This window comes from Botryllus schlosseri, chromosome 5, assembly GCF_051294905.1.
Source record: "Botryllus schlosseri isolate E-star chromosome 5, Bs_hap1, whole genome shotgun sequence".
NCBI classification, from domain to species: Eukaryota; Metazoa; Chordata; class Ascidiacea; order Stolidobranchia; family Styelidae; genus Botryllus; species Botryllus schlosseri.
In genome coordinates, this window is record NC_137240.1 from 21,064,307 (window position 1) to 21,074,772 (window position 10,466).

Here is a 10,466-nt window from a genome sequence, read left to right on the forward strand (position 1 = left end):
TGGTCAAATATGTGTGTTTTTCTGTCTCCAAGTCAGCTACCCCCACATTGAATGTACAGAGTCGGTGCATGTATGAGACTTCAGAACATGAATTTGTAATCCATGATGCTTGTAGTGCCGGCCATGATGTTATCCATGATGTATGTAATGTCACACACCTCCTTTACGCGAATACTTGGTATCTATGAACAATCGTGAAGTATACTGGATGTGTAATGTCTTGTTATTTTCATGGAAACACGGGGGTGTAACATGTTTGAATATTGTTCATTGGTTTGTCGATTCAGAGTTGATATCCGGATCCGGTTAATACTTTCTCGGGTTTCCGATTTCAAACTGAACGGTGGGATATGTATTGACCAATAAAGAGTGACACAATATAGTAAACATGTGTGAGAAAACTCACAAGTAACCCGGATTTGTTAGCGCGACGGGGACATAAATTCAACCATTATCCGTGTACCAAGCAGTTACCAAAGTCATTGAGGTTGCTAATTTCAACATATTGACTCTGTGGGAGGCTAAAGCACGAACCGGGACACACACAGACACACACACCAGGACACACAATATCCGTCGATTTCCAAAGCATACATTTCGATATACAAGAGCATATTGTTATTTCATGTGGTTAACCGTTGATATAGATGCGATGCGATCGACGCGGGTATACTCTGAAACCGGTTGTCCGTTTATATGAGAAAAGATGCTGTGAAGGACTTTAAAAAGCGGCAGTTGAGCAAGACGTAGTTTGCTTACTGCAGTAATTCATTTCACTTGCAGAACTTCTATGGCCAAGCTCCACGTGTGTGTTTCAGAGTAGTTCCAAATGAATGAATTTCATTTTCACGTGCTTGAATTCGTTTTACCATACTGTAAAATACTTTTACATGCCCAAGTTGGGGATCCTCATTACATTGTCTTCTTGTGTGTTGGTGATTAAATACATTGCGACGCTGTCACTTGGCTCTTAATTGGGTTGTTTCATCTGAAAGAACTAATTTTGTCTGTTATAATACTTTATTAGACTTGTATGGCGAGGCGTCTGGTATCGAGAAGTGAGATCGCAAGCAATCATTGAGTCAGTCGTGATGTCTGATTGGGAGTGTCGGCCTCTTATATCCAGCAAGTGTAATGTGCCATATTAGGCCATAAGTATCGTAGGCCCCGCGTGAAGTGTACAAATTTCGATGTTGCGCAAATACCACAAACTTTGCTTGCTTTCAGAGCCGGCAACTAAATGCAAGACAGACTTTACGCAAAAGTTGCTATTCTGAAAATTTTATCAAGGTAATGGTTTGGAAACTTATACTTGAGCACTCGTACTTCTTGAGAATACCCAAGTAGGTTTTTTGCCTAGATGCACCACATAGTCTCAAGTCCTTATGATATTGGAGTACATCAACTTCATGATAGCTAGAGTATTAAACAGTAATATACCTAGAGTACTAACGTTTTACTTACTCGGAAATGACTACTTCTACCTTATTTTAAAGGATACCTCGTTCGAAGCGAAATTGTATGTGGTTTTGGATAACATCCAAAATGTAGGCTCACTTTGAAGGTTACTTCGTAAAACTCAAATATTGCGCAGTGAGAGTTCGCAAATTCTCGAAGTATTTTTGTTATTTTTATTGCGATAAGTCATTCTGCAGCGCGAAAATACGTCGTAGGATATAGATGAAACTAGCACCACTCATCAAGACCGCTGAAAACAGTACGTTTCAACATTTAGTAGCAGTAAATTTCTAGTAAAGTACAAGACGTGATGATTTCCGAGTGAGTTAAAAAGTATTGCAGGTATAGTTTACCTGAAAACCGAATACTCTGAAATAGAAGTAGATGCAGTGTAAATAGTTAATCACTTGATTAAGTTTAGCGCAAGCAGATAAAACCTATACTTGAGTAGTACAAAATGCACGAGTACTTCGCTATCGCCTCCCTGCACGTAATAAGTGCTTTTACCGATACTCGTCGGTTTCAGTTTTAGATAGAATTCAGAAACCAAATAATTTCATAAACATAAGCTAATTTAATGAATTTACTCGAATGTACTATGCCGCGCTGATAAGATTAATTATAATATACTTATCATGTTACAGCGATTTTTCTAGCGTAGAAAATCTTTAAAATGTAGTAAGCAGGCCAAATGAAGATATTCGTTGAGTTGAATAAACATAAAAAATACTCTAGACCACTTTATCGGTACTTTACAGTTTCAGTTTTAGATAAAATTTGTCCCTTTCACCTATAATTACAACTCCTCGCTATCTAAACATGTTTAGAATATATTATTTGCGATGATACGAACCCGTGCAGTGCTCAAGTAGCTTTTCGTAGGATATAGATGAAACTGACAACACTCACCAAGACCGCTGGTCCACTGAAAAAAGTACATTGTAGCAGTAAAGTCCTACTAAAGTACAAGAAGTAATGATTTCCCAGTTAGTTAAAAAGTAAGTATTGAAGGTATAGTTTGCTGGAAAAAGCGAAAAACTCTGAAATCGAAGTAGATGCAGTGTAAATAGGTAATCACTTCATTAAGTATAGCGCAAGCAGGCCAAACCTATACTTGAGTACTGCAAAATGTACAAGTACTTCGCTATGTTCTCCCTCCACGTAAAAAGTGACTAGGTTTTAGAGTACTTTATCGGTACTCGACAGTTTCAGTTTTAGATAAAATTTGGTAAGACTTTAAATTTTAAAGTAGTTTGAGCTTACGTTTGTATCACCTTGACAAGTAACATTATCAGACATGAAAATGATACTATCACCTAATATAGAAGTTAACACGCGTCAATGTGCTTCGGAATTCACGAGAAATTGCTTACTAAGAGAAGTATATTCTTGTATACACAATAGTGAAGAGAATCTTTAAAATGTAGTAAGCAGGCCGATGGGTATTCGTTTAGTTGTATAGGCATAAAAAACATTCCCGCGCGCCTTAGTATTAGGTGGTAGGGTTAGGAAGTGTTTTGTTTAAGAGCGCGCTGGAATGTTTTTTATGCCTATACAACTAAACGAATACCCATCGGCCTGCTTACTACATTTTAAAGATTCTCTTCACTATTGTGTATACAAGAATATACTTCTCTTAGTAAGCAATTTCTCGTGAATTCCGAAGCACATTGACGCGTGTTAACTTCTATATTAGGTGATAGTATCATTTTCATGTCTGATAATGTTACTTGTCAAGGTGATACAAACGTAAGCTCAAACTACTTTAAAATTTAAAGTCTTACCAAATTTTATCTAAAACTGAAACTGTCGAGTACCGATAAAGTACTCTAAAACCTAGTCACTTTTTACGTGGAGGGAGAACATAGCGAAGTACTTGTACATTTTGCAGTACTCAAGTATAGGTTTGGCCTGCTTGCGCTATACTTAATGAAGTGATTACCTATTTACACTGCATCTACTTCGATTTCAGAGTTTTTCGCTTTTTCCAGCAAACTATACCTTCAATACTTACTTTTTAACTAACTGGGAAATCATTACTTCTTGTACTTTAGTAGGACTTTACTGCTACAATGTACTTTTTTCAGTGGACCAGCGGTCTTGGTGAGTGTTGTCAGTTTCATCTATATCCTACGAAAAGCTACTTGAGCACTGCACGGGTTCGTATCATCGCAAATAATATATTCTAAACATGTTTAGATAGCGAGGAGTTGTAATTATAGGTGAAAGGGACAAATTTTATCTAAAACTGAAACTGTAAAGTACCGATAAAGTGGTATAGAGTATTTTTTATGTTTATTCAACTCAACGAATATCTTCATTTGGCCTGCTTACTACATTTTAAAGATTTTCTACGCTAGAAAAATCGCTGTAACATGATAAGTATATTATAATTAATCTTATCAGCGCGGCATAGTACATTCGAGTAAATTCATTAAATTAGCTTATGTTTATGAAATTATTTGGTTTCTGAATTCTATCTAAAACTGAAACCGACGAGTATCGGTAAAAGCACTTATTACGTGCAGGGAGGCGATAGCGAAGTACTCGTGCATTTTGTACTACTCAAGTATAGGTTTTATCTGCTTGCGCTAAACTTAATCAAGTGATTAACTATTTACACTGCATCTACTTCTATTTCAGAGTATTCGGTTTTCAGGTAAACTATACCTGCAATACTTTTTAACTCACTCGGAAATCATCACGTCTTGTACTTTACTAGAAATTTACTGCTACTAAATGTTGAAACGTACTGTTTTCAGCGGTCTTGATGAGTGGTGCTAGTTTCATCTATATCCTACGACGTATTTTCGCGCTGCAGAATGACTTATCGCAATAAAAATAACAAAAATACTTCGAGAATTTGCGAACTCTCACTGCGCAATATTTGAGTTTTACGAAGTAACCTTCAAAGTGAGCCTACATTTTGGATGTTATCCAAAACCACATACAATTTCGCTTCGAACGAGGTATCCTTTAAAATAAGGTAGAAGTAGTCATTTCCGAGTAAGTAAAACGTTAGTACTCTAGGTATATTACTGTTTAATACTCTAGCTATCATGAAGTTGATGTACTCCAATATCATAAGGACTTGAGACTATGTGGTGCATCTAGGCAAAAAACCTACTTGGGTATTCTCAAGAAGTACGAGTGCTCAAGTATAAGTTTCCAAACCATTACCTTGATAAAATTTTCAGAATAGCAACTTTTGCGTAAAGTCTGTCTTGCATTTAGTTGCCGGCTCTGAAAGCAAGCAAAGTTTGTGGTATTTGCGCAACATCGAAATTTGTACACTTCACGCGGGGCCTACGATACTTATGGCCTAATATGGCACATTACACTTGCTGGATATAAGAGGCCGACACTCCCAATCAGACATCACGACTGACTCAATGATTGCTTGCGATCTCACTTCTCGATACCAGACGCCTCGCCATACAAGTCTAATAAAGTATTATAACAGACAAAATTAGTTCTTTCAGATGAAACAACCCAATTAAGAGCCAAGTGACAGCGTCGCAATGTATTTAATCACCAACACACAAGAAGACAATGTAATGAGGATCCCCAACTTGGGCATGTAAAAGTATTTTACAGTATGGTAAAACGAATTCAAGCACGTGAAAATGAAATTCATTCATTTGGAACTACTCTGAAACACACACGTGGAGCTTGGCCATAGAAGTTCTGCAAGTGAAATGAATTACTGCAGTAAGCAAACTACGTCTTGCTCAACTGCCGCTTTTTAAAGTCCTTCACAGCATCTTTTCTCATATAAACGGACAACCGGTTTCAGAGTATACCCGCGTCGATCGCATCGCATCTATATCAACGGTTAACCACATGAAATAACAATATGCTCTTGTATATCGAAATGTATGCTTTGGAAATCGACGGATATTGTGTGTCCTGGTGTGTGTGTCTGTGTGTGTCCCGGTTCGTGCTTTAGCCTCCCACAGAGTCAATATGTTGAAATTAGCAACCTCAATGACTTTGGTAACTGCTTGGTACACGGATAATGGTTGAATTTATGTCCCCGTCGCGCTAACAAATCCGGGTTACTTGTGAGTTTTCTCACACATGTTTACTATATTGTGTCACTCTTTATTGGTCAATACATATCCCACCGTTCAGTTTGAAATCGGAAACCCGAGAAAGTATTAACCGGATCCGGATATCAACTCTGAATCGACAAACCAATGAACAATATTCAAACATGTTACACCCCCGTGTTTCCATGAAAATAACAAGACATTACACATCCAGTATACTTCACGATTGTTCATAGATACCAAGTATTCGCGTAAAGGAGGTGTGTGACATTACATACATCATGGATAACATCATGGCCGGCACTACAAGCATCATGGATTACAAATTCATGTTCTGAAGTCTCATACATGCACCGACTCTGTACATTCAATGTGGGGGTAGCTGACTTGGAGACAGAAAAACACACATATTTGACCGTAACATGGTCTTAGTATGAACCGACATGCATTCGACTTGTGGAAAAATGTGTCGCACACTATTTCACCGAGATTACAACCCTTTCACGGTTCACAACCTGATATATCAATTTCACAGGGTAGTTCGGATTCTCAGGTAGACTTGAATCGTGATCCGGATCTCGGAATATAGTAAAATCGTGGTATGTAGTTTAATTACTCACTCACTACTCTATATGTTGGTGGTGGTCATACCCTGCAAACTTTTTTTGGTGTGAACGTAGTGTTTCACCTTACATCAGTTGGTTCAATGTATGTACCGGGTTGTGAAAACTGTCGCTGTTTTGACTATGTGTCACAATCAATACTAAATACGAGAATTCGTTACTCGTCGAAACGCCGCAGTCAGACATCGTTAACAGCGATTCCGTGTATGGCAATCTTGAGTTCAATTGCGGTTTTGTGATGTTAACCAAGCGGCTGTGTTTCTGCGGTGTGAAGACTGAATTCGTGTTGTTTCCCCGCAAGAGTGCGATGTCTATTTCACACCTAGAGCAATTATAAAACGCATCTTCGAAACTTTTGGTCTAGTTCATCCGCTTGCATTTCGAAACGGACCATCACGACAAGACTCTAACCCACCACATCCGTGGTTTCAGTTGATCATATCGAAGAATATCATGTCCATCCGTGTTACCACCCACAGATTTCGCCATCCTCACACGGTAGTGCTAAGACACAGACAAGATGCGGTGGTGGAAATATTGAAAATGAGAAAGCAGACCTTGGTGTCATTTGATTTGGATTTTACACCCGATGAACCCACCATTCGTACTGCGCATTGGGATGAGGATTCTATCATTGATGTCGAGGGAAAGGAGATGTGCAGATTTGTTGGTGTCGTGAATATTCAACGAAAGTCGGGGTATATAGTTGTGCATGGTTCGCGTATTTGACTGTGGAGATATCGCTATACATAACGTGCTGTTCACCGTATCGATAGCACCAACGAATATCCGTGAAAGGGTTGTAATCTCGGTGAAATAGTGTGCGACACATTTTTCCACAAGTCGAATGCATGTCGGTTCATACTAAGACCATGTTACGGTCAAATATGTGTGTTTTTCTGTCGCACCTATAGGACGCCCCCTTGTCACATCATCCACCCATTGCCGCACCTATAGCACACCCATTGCCACATCATCTGCGCCACATCATCAAGTGCCACGCCTATAGTGCCACATCATCCATTGCCACATCATCACCGCATTGATTGCCGCATCTATATGGTGCACAGCGCCGCATCAACCAGCGCGATGTCGATTGGAAGTATACTGGATGTGTAATGTCTTGTTATTTTCATGGAAACACGGTATTCGATATGTTCCATTGTCGTAATGCCCTACACCTGTGAACCAATCTTCAAGTTGCGCATTCAATGTTTAGCTCGGTAATTCCGTTATTAAAGTTGAGTATGCATAGGTACGTGCTACGCTCCCGCAAAGGTCGGTATGGAACTGCGTTAGTTTAAAAGTTGTTCAATCATGAAATGCGTAACAAAATTAGACATGGTGCATTGTCATAATGTCTTACAACTGCGTAGCGAGTTTCAAGGTGGGGAGTCGATTATTAATATGGTAATTCCGTTATTAAAGTTGACTATGTATAGGTACGTGCTACGCTACGGAAAAACAGATTTAGCCAAAAGTCTGTATAGAACTGCGTTGGTTTTAAAGGTGTTACTTCATGGAATGCCTGACGAAATTTGGTATGGTACATTGTTATTATGTCCTACAACTACGTACCAAGTTGCAAGGTGAGGAGTCACATATTAGCTTGGTAATTCTGTTATTAAAGCTGACTATGTATATGTATACGCTACCGAAACAGATTTAGGCAAAAGTTGCTATAGAACTCCGTTAGTTTTAAAGTTGTTCCATCATGAAATGGTTGATGAAATTTGGTATGCTGCATAATCACAATGCCCTGGAGCTCATTTAGATACGTTTTTAATGTAGTTTCACGTTCTAGTTGTTTTGATGTAAGGAAAAAATCATTCGATAACTCGATACAACTAGTTAACGCGCGTTGATGTAACTTTCCTCATTTGTATGCATAGCCTACGCGCAATTGGTTACCGAATTTTTCGATTAGTTTATATTCCGTATTTTATTTAAAACTGAAACTGTTAAGTACTACTTAAAGTGTTATAAAATGTGAAAAAGTGTACAAGTAGAATTATTACTATGTCATGAATAAGTAGTTTACAAATTCATACGCTTTTTCTTTTTGCGTTCCGGGATAAAATGTAATTTTTCTCTCTTTTTTATTTTTTATTTTTTCAATAAAATTAGTATTCATTTTACAAAAAACGTCGTGTAAAGATAAAGTACTTGTACATTTCGTAGTGCTCAAGTATAAGTTTTTAATGTATTAACTTGATAAAATTTTCAGAATAGAGACTTTTGCGTAAAGTCTGTCTTGTATTTAGTTGCCAGCTCTGAAAAAAAGCAAAGTTTGTGGTATTTGCGCAACATCGAAAATCGATAAAGTAGTCTAAAACCTAGATACTTTTTACGTGGAGGGAGTACATAGCGAAGTACTTGTACATTTTGGAGTACTCAAGTATAGGTTTGGCCTGCTTGCGGTATACTTAATGAATCATTCCTGTGTCATAAACACTTGAGTAGTTGGTGCGTGTAGACAAAAACCTACTTGAGTACATAATTTTTATTTTCCATTAAAATTAGTATTCATTTTACAAAAACGTCGTGTAAAGTTAAAGTACTTGTACATTTCGGAGTACTCAAGTATAGGTTTTGTTAGCTTATTATATGCTCAGTATATTATATGTCGAGAATTGTGGAGCATTTATGCGGGTCTCCGGGGTGCTCTTCATTGAGTGTCCGTGTTGGGCGATAAGTTTAATTCGCAAAATTAGTGTGTTCAAATCAGGCCTGTCGCCAATATAGTGATGTCGCATTAGCCCTAAATACACATAATAGAATATCAAGGAAAAGTATCATCTAACGTATAATGAATGTTATTTATTTCTCGGAAGCAAGTTATTATCAAAACATAGTGGTGAAAATTATCGCAGAGCAATACCGATTTTGCGTAAATTCCGTTATGCGTCTGACTACGTTACTAGGGATTATGTAGTTAGTTAGGAAATTAGGAGTCCTGTCTTCCCAATCGGTATGGAACAACATCAAAAGCATCACAAAGCAATATCGACTTTTGCGTGAATTCTGTTATGCGTTTTACTACGGTAGTATGCGCACCTGCTTACAGATGTCCAGACGTGAACTTTCTACTATATTCGCTCCTAACATTATAGCAGCACCCGACGCAGCTTACATTATTACGTTATAAGACGCCGGCGGCGTTTCACTGTCAGTTTAATCACCTTATTCTAGCGACATGAAAAGGACTGAATCGTATGAAATGTGGTCACTTCAAGAATCATGATTTTTCATTAAGTAGTTATGTTTCTAGGCTACTTTTACTTCTATTTCACGGGTTTTCATAGAAATCTGCTTACTTTTATAACTTTATATTTTGTGAAGTAGAGAGTAGTTTAAGGTTATGTTTGTCTAACCTTGGCGAGTGCTATTGTCACACTCGATCACCATCTTCAAATCATGGCTATCTCAATGATGTTGACTAAATTTTCGGCTTCAGAACGTGTTAATTAGACCTAATCGTTTTAACGCTGGGGTTCGCGTACAGGCATCGATAGAGTTTGTATAAATAAAGCCCTGCGAATCGCACGCCTACGGCTATAGTTCGTTCGATTATTTTCACCTTGGGATTCGCGTATATGCTACTAAGCTGTTCCGACTTTAGAAAATTCTACAAGACTATTCGAAACGCGCACATGCGAGTGATTTGTTTCCGTAGCTCCGAACTGGAGAATCGCTTGCCTGCGTCTAATGAAAATAAGTCGTAAAATGTGGAGGCTGCAGAGACAGTAACTTGTATACATAAAATCAAGTTTAAAAATATGGACGGATGAGTTATCTCTGACCAATAGAGTAATATAACCGCCTATAGTTTAGTGGGGTATTGCTATAATGTATATCCAAACAATCGTTGCAGACTCTGAATGTTACCTAGGTCCTTATCACAAAAAATCATGCATCAGAAGCGTAGGCCCGTAGGGGTTCATATTATCAAGTCGCAGCGCTCAAAATCGCATTTTATATTAAGTAATTAGTGATGATGTGTAGAATTTTGATATTAATAATATTATCCGGAGAATATAACCTTACATAGACATCATAGTTTTCGCATTTATGTATAATCTGAATAGGAATTTAAATACATAGTCCTAAATACACATAATAGAAAATCTGTCGATTCTAGCCAAGGTAAGTTTTGACGCGGCAATCATAAGTCGTAAAATGTGGAAACAGCAGAAACCGTAACTTGTACACATAAAATCAAGTTTAAAAAATATGGACTGATGATATTAGTCCTAAATACACATAATACAATATCTGAGAAAAGTATCAAGATGCGGCAATCAATGCAGCGATGATATAGCAATGGATGGAT

The 10,466-nt window shown here is 37.8% G+C and overlaps 1 long non-coding RNA gene across 1 annotated transcript; it reads left to right on the top strand.

The window, feature by feature from the left end:
- Positions 1 to 7,256: 7,256 nt before the first annotated feature.
- On the top strand, positions 7,257 to 9,668 carry LOC145439369 (uncharacterized). Its single transcript, XR_013915173.1, has 2 exons — positions 7,257 to 7,520; positions 7,576 to 9,668. It is a non-coding gene; the product is annotated as an uncharacterized LOC145439369 (long non-coding RNA).
- The last annotated feature ends 798 nt before the right edge of the window (positions 9,669 to 10,466 follow it).